Source organism: Malus sylvestris, chromosome 3 (assembly GCF_916048215.2).
Source record: "Malus sylvestris chromosome 3, drMalSylv7.2, whole genome shotgun sequence".
Taxonomy (NCBI): Eukaryota; Viridiplantae; Streptophyta; class Magnoliopsida; order Rosales; family Rosaceae; genus Malus; species Malus sylvestris.
The window spans coordinates 28,402,108-28,408,026 of record NC_062262.1 but is presented as its reverse complement, the minus strand read 5'-3'; positions in this window follow the sequence as shown (position 1 = coordinate 28,408,026).

Sequence of the window (5,919 nt, the reverse complement as noted above, 5' to 3'; positions counted from 1 at the left end):
CTTATTATCACAATACAACTTCATTGCCTCCTTCTGTGTAAAACCAAGACTCTCAAGTAACTTTCACAGCCAAAGCATCTCACATACACCATGTGCCATTCCCCTATATTCGGCTTCGGCAAAAGACCGTGACACCACATTTTGCTTCTTGCTCCTCCACGTAACCAAATTACCTCCAACGAATGTAAAATACCTTGATGTAGACCTTCTATCTGTCACATCACCGGCCCAATCAGCATCCGTAAATCCCTCGATCCTCATATGCCCATGACACTCATACAAAACTCCTTTACCCGGAGCGGACTTTAAGTATGCCAAGATTCTCATCACTGCCTCCATATGATCTACACTTGGTGAGTGCATAAATTGACTAACCACACTTACCGCGTAAGCAATATCCGGACGAGTATGAGACAAATAAATCAGCCTCCCCACCAGTCTTTGATATCTCCCTTTGTCAACCGGTTCCTGATCTGGATACATCCCCAAATAATGTTTCTCTACGATAGGAGTGTCCACAGGTTTACATTCCAGCATGCCTGTTTCCTTTAATAAATCCAGAACATATTTACGTTGAGACAAGAAAATACCTTTAGATGACCGAGCGACTTCCACTCCAAGAAAGTATTTTAAATCTCCCAAATTCTTCATCTCAAACTCAGCAGCAAGGTTTTGTTCAAGCTTCATCATCTCTTCTGAATCATCACCGGTTATTATCATGTCATCTACATAAATTATTAAGGCAGTCACTTTGCCACTTCCCCGTTTCACAAATAATGTATGATCCGAATGACTTTGATAATACCCAAACCTCCTCATAACCTGAGTAAATCTCCCAAACCATGCACGAGGTGATTGCTTAAGTCCATAGAGTGACTTTCGCAATCTACATACTCCGATTTTTCCTCCGGCATTGTACCCCGGAGGAAAATCCATATATACCTCTTCTTCTAAGTGCCCATGAAGAAAAGCATTCTTTACATCAAACTGTTTCAGTGGCCAATTCAAGTTTGCAGCTAAAGAAATCAGAACACGTACCGTATTCATCTTCGCTACTGGAGAAAAAGTTTCCTGATAGTCAATACCATAAGTTTGAGCATACCCATTTGCTACTAACCTTGCTTTATATCTGTCTACCGATCCGTCCGCCTTATATTTAATTGTAAAGACCCATCTACACCCAACCGGCTTCTTTCCTTTGGGTAGCTCCATTATCTCCCATGTACCATTTTTATGTAGTGCTATCATTTCCTCATCCATCGCAGCAGCCCATTTAGGATCCATCAAGGCCTCCTCCACTCGGGTTGGTGCTTGGAGTGCTTCCACATTATTTACCCAGGCTTGACGTTCCGGTGCAAGGTTCGAGCATGACACATAGTTAGCTATTGGATACTTCACTTTCCCTTCAGGAGAAAACCTGTTAGGAGGAACACCACGATTTTGCCTTGGCGGCAACTGATATGTACTCTTAATATTATCTTGATTAGTTACATAAGCATTAGTAGTACTTACCTCAGGTTCGGTAGTTCCTTGCTGAAGAGGTGTACCAGGTTCGGCAATATCATTCTCGGCAGCAGCTCCCCCTCCTGCATCACACTCGGCATCCTGTGGAGATCCACTAGCTTCATTCACGGTATCCCCATTCACGGCATGCACGGCAAGGTCTTGCCGTGACACCTCTTCACTACCATTTGTATCACCAATTTCTCCCCCTACGCTACATATTTCCAACCACCTAAGATCACCATAAGTAGTCTCCCCCTGGTGATCGGAAAGTGGTGAAACTGAAGCATAAAAGAACTCAGACTCAGAAAAATTAACATCCATGGTCACATACATATGGCGAGTTTCGGGGTGATAGCACTTATACCCTTTTTGTTGAGGAGAAAAACCCAAAAAAATACAGCGGTGAGCACACGGATCTAGCTTACTCCGATGAACCTTGTGAATATGAACATAAACTACACACCCGAATACCCGAGGAGGAAGATGATGACTTGATACAATGGGTACAAACTCTGCCAACACTTGAAGAGGTGTTCTAAAGTCCACAACCCGGGAAGGCATACGATTAATGACATACACTGCATAGGTGACAGCTTCAGGCCAGAACCGTTGAGGAACTGACGCACCAATTATCAAAGCACGGGCAGTTTCCAGGATATGGCGGTTCTTTCTCTCAGCAACCCCATTTTGTTGTGGGGTATGAGGACAAGTGGTCTCATGTAAGATTCCTCGATCTTGAAGAAAACTGGACAACTCGGAACCAATATACTCTCCTCCATTATCTGAGCGGAGAACTTTAATAACAGAGGAATATTGGGTAGCTACCATTTGAGAAAAAGACCGAAACACCATACTCACATCACTTTTGTTTTTCATCACATAAATCCACGTCATACGAGTACAATCATCCACAAAGGTAACAAACCATTTAACTCCAGATATAGTACTAACTGGAGAGGGACCCCAAACATCTGAATGCATAAGATCAAAAGGAAATAATCTTTTATTCATACTAGGAGGAAACGAAACGCGATGACTTTTCGCGAGAATACATACTTCACAATGTAAGTCTGATTCTTTTATTTCATGAAATAAACTAGGCAACATACGCCTTAAATAACCAAAGGAAGCATGTCCTAACCGACGATGCAATAACCAAACTTCTTGTAAATTATTGGTACGGGATGCTCGAACCATATTAGCTCTGCCAGGAACGACGTCATCCACATAATATAACCCTTCTCTCTTAGTGCCACGCCCAATTATCTCCTTGGTCTGAATATCCTGAAGCAAACAAAACATGGGATACATAAGTACAACACAATCTAATTGCTCAGTAACTTGAGGAATAGATAACAAATTATGAGACAACGAGGGAACAAGCAGGTAGTGATGGAGGGGAAGGGCCGGTGTGAGTTGTATTGTGCCGGCCCCCAAAACTGATGCTATTGTTCCGTTAGCCGTTGCTATACACTCCCGTGGACTTGCTGTCATACTAGTAAATAAATTCTTATCAAAAGTCATATGATCAGTTGCACCCGAGTCTAGAATCCAACCTGGATGATGCTCCACATCCGAGGCTAAAAGAACACGCGCCATACTACCTGAAGTGTCATGAGTTTCACTAGGAGTGGTCCTAGTCAACAAACTGTGACTCGGGTCACTTGAGGAGGGCACAGCATCCTTGATGGCAATGGCGCTGGATCCACGGCTTCCACTTGCTCCATTAGCAACTCGCTCCTTAGCACGTAATTTTTTCTTCAATTCGGGAAACCATTCGGGTACCCCATGTTTCTGAAAACATGTATCCTCTGTATGACGGGTTTGACCACAAAAGGTGCACTTCAGATCATCCTTGTTTTCCCGAGTGAATGGCCGAGAATTGGCCATTGGAAATGGGTTAAACCCTCGGCTACCTGATGGTGGCCGTGATACCATGGCTACGGAAGGAGCTCCTCCTTGGTTCCCCACACCACTACTTCCCATCATAGTTGCATGGCGTTGTGCTTCTCGCCTAACAACCGAGAACACCTCATCTACAGATGGTAAAGGTTGAGTTCTCAGAATATCACTACGTACTTTGTCAAAAATATCATCAAGCCCTGCTAGGAAAGCATACACACGGTCCAGTTGAATTTCTTCTAGGATTGTCTTCAAGTCAACTGCACACTCCATCTTGATTGGTCTTCTCTGATCCAATTCTTGCCAAACTGCTTTGAGATCGGCATAATACACACCGATAGGTCTTCCTTCCTGGCGAAGTCGGAATGACTTCACCTTCAACTCATAAATCTGAGAAATATCAGACCCATCATAATACGTTCGAGCAACTTCTTCCCAGACTTCTTTAGCAGTACGAAGATGAATGAAAAAACCCATGATGGTAGGATCCATGGAATTAATCAACCACCCTTTTACAATTGCATTCCCGGTTGCCCAAGCTTCATACTCAACACTGTCCTCCTTGGGCTCTTTGATGCTTCCTGTCATGAACCCTTTCTTACCACGTCCCGCGATATGCATCTCCAATACCTTGGACCACATAGGATAGTTTGATCCATTCAGCTTTACAGTACTTGGTACAGCCGAAGCATCACTTTGGATAACCACCGGATTGACAACTGACCCACGGGTGGAGCCAGACGCCACACCCTCCAACTTCAAACCCGTCTCATCTTTGTTACCTGCCATTAATACAACCTCACAATACACACACGCACGCAGCAACCAAAAAAGTCAGACTTGCTGCAGGGATGCAGCGACACTATCCAACCTCGGCTGGATCTTTTTCTGGTTTCACGATGGCAGCAGCACGGTGGACGTTCTAGGGTTACTCTTGGCTCTGGTGCCAAATAGAACTTTACGGGATAATCTCTGTGTATTCCATAATTCTCAATAAAAGGATATGTACAACCCTAGTTACAAGAAAACATAATACCTTTCCTAAAACAAGACTCTAATCATTACAAAAATATTTACATTCTCTTTTCTACTAACTATTAACTTATTCCAATAAGTCATACACAAATATGTGGAGTTATGAAGCTATTGAGGTCACAAGCAGCTAATGACTCTATGTTAGCTTCGTCACTTCTTAAATGCTAATGGTAGCACTCTTCAATTATAATTTTTAGATGGAAGTATTTATTCAGTGACTCTTTTCTACATTTAGCTGCTTGACCTGCAAACGCAAATAGACTCTGACGTTATAGTATGTTACTTTGGGTTGGTTATTAATTAATCGAAAACGTTCAAGTATCGTTTCCTGAATTTTGATTTAATTTGATATTTGAATTAAAACTTGTCACAATGTGGATTAATGATATTTTTGTGTAACACCTTTTGTCCAAAATAAAAGGATTTTAAGAGCAAGGAACCAAAGTTATAACAATGTGACAAATCTAAGAACCAAAAACTCTAATTAGTCCAATTGAAAGACTAGTATTTTTCTAATTATTAGTTTAGTTAATGAAATAGTATTCATAATATGTAGTCATACTTTCTTTGTTGTCAATTTTTATGATGAAATGGCCAGGAGGAGGTCCTTTGGCTGAGCTGTTTGCACCACCTAGGGATCTTTTGTGGTACATTTTTTGTATTTAAATGAAGATTGTACAAACTACCAATTTTTTTCTTTTATTTTTGGCACTTTTTAGTCTTTAGTTGGCTTTTATTAAGAAAAAAAAAATAGTTAACTACGAATCATTTGGTACAAAACGATTGTATTCTTAAAATTTTATTATACAATGTGAAATCATGTATTTCGTAAAGCTAATTTTGTTGCGGATATTGTTAAGAATTTGGGAATATATCACTCGTATATGGTCTCTTTAATCTTAAAAGCGTTGTTACTTACCTTTTTTTATTGTTACTTCTTTTTTAGTTCTGTTATTTAGGTTTTTCACTAGAAAAAAACGAAAAGAAAATATTTTCAACAATATAAATATACAGTGATATTATCAACCATGAGTTAACAAGAGCAGACCTATTCAATTGCAAGGGTGGACAACTCCCCACCCAGCCTTGAAGAAAATCTCCTTATAGGTATTGGATTTTGCCCATCCAATAATTGAGCAAGGCAGGGTGCCACAGTGCTACACACAGGGCAGATCTATTCATAGACTTGGGTGGTTTCGGGACCATCCGAAAGTCCGAAAAGATGCTGGTAAGGATCTCCGATGACCACCCAACGGTCTGGGTAGATGATGGAAGAGAGAAGACTATTACGGTTGTCTAGATGTTGTAACAGAAGCTTTGAACCAAGAAGAAAGATCTATTTTCAGACGAGGAGGAATATGAAGAAACCACCATGGCTCTGCTGTTCTTGGATCTTGTTCTAACGAAGAAGAAAGACTATCAATTCCCTAAGTGACCAACTCTCCATTCTTTTTTTATAATTGTTATCCAATTAGG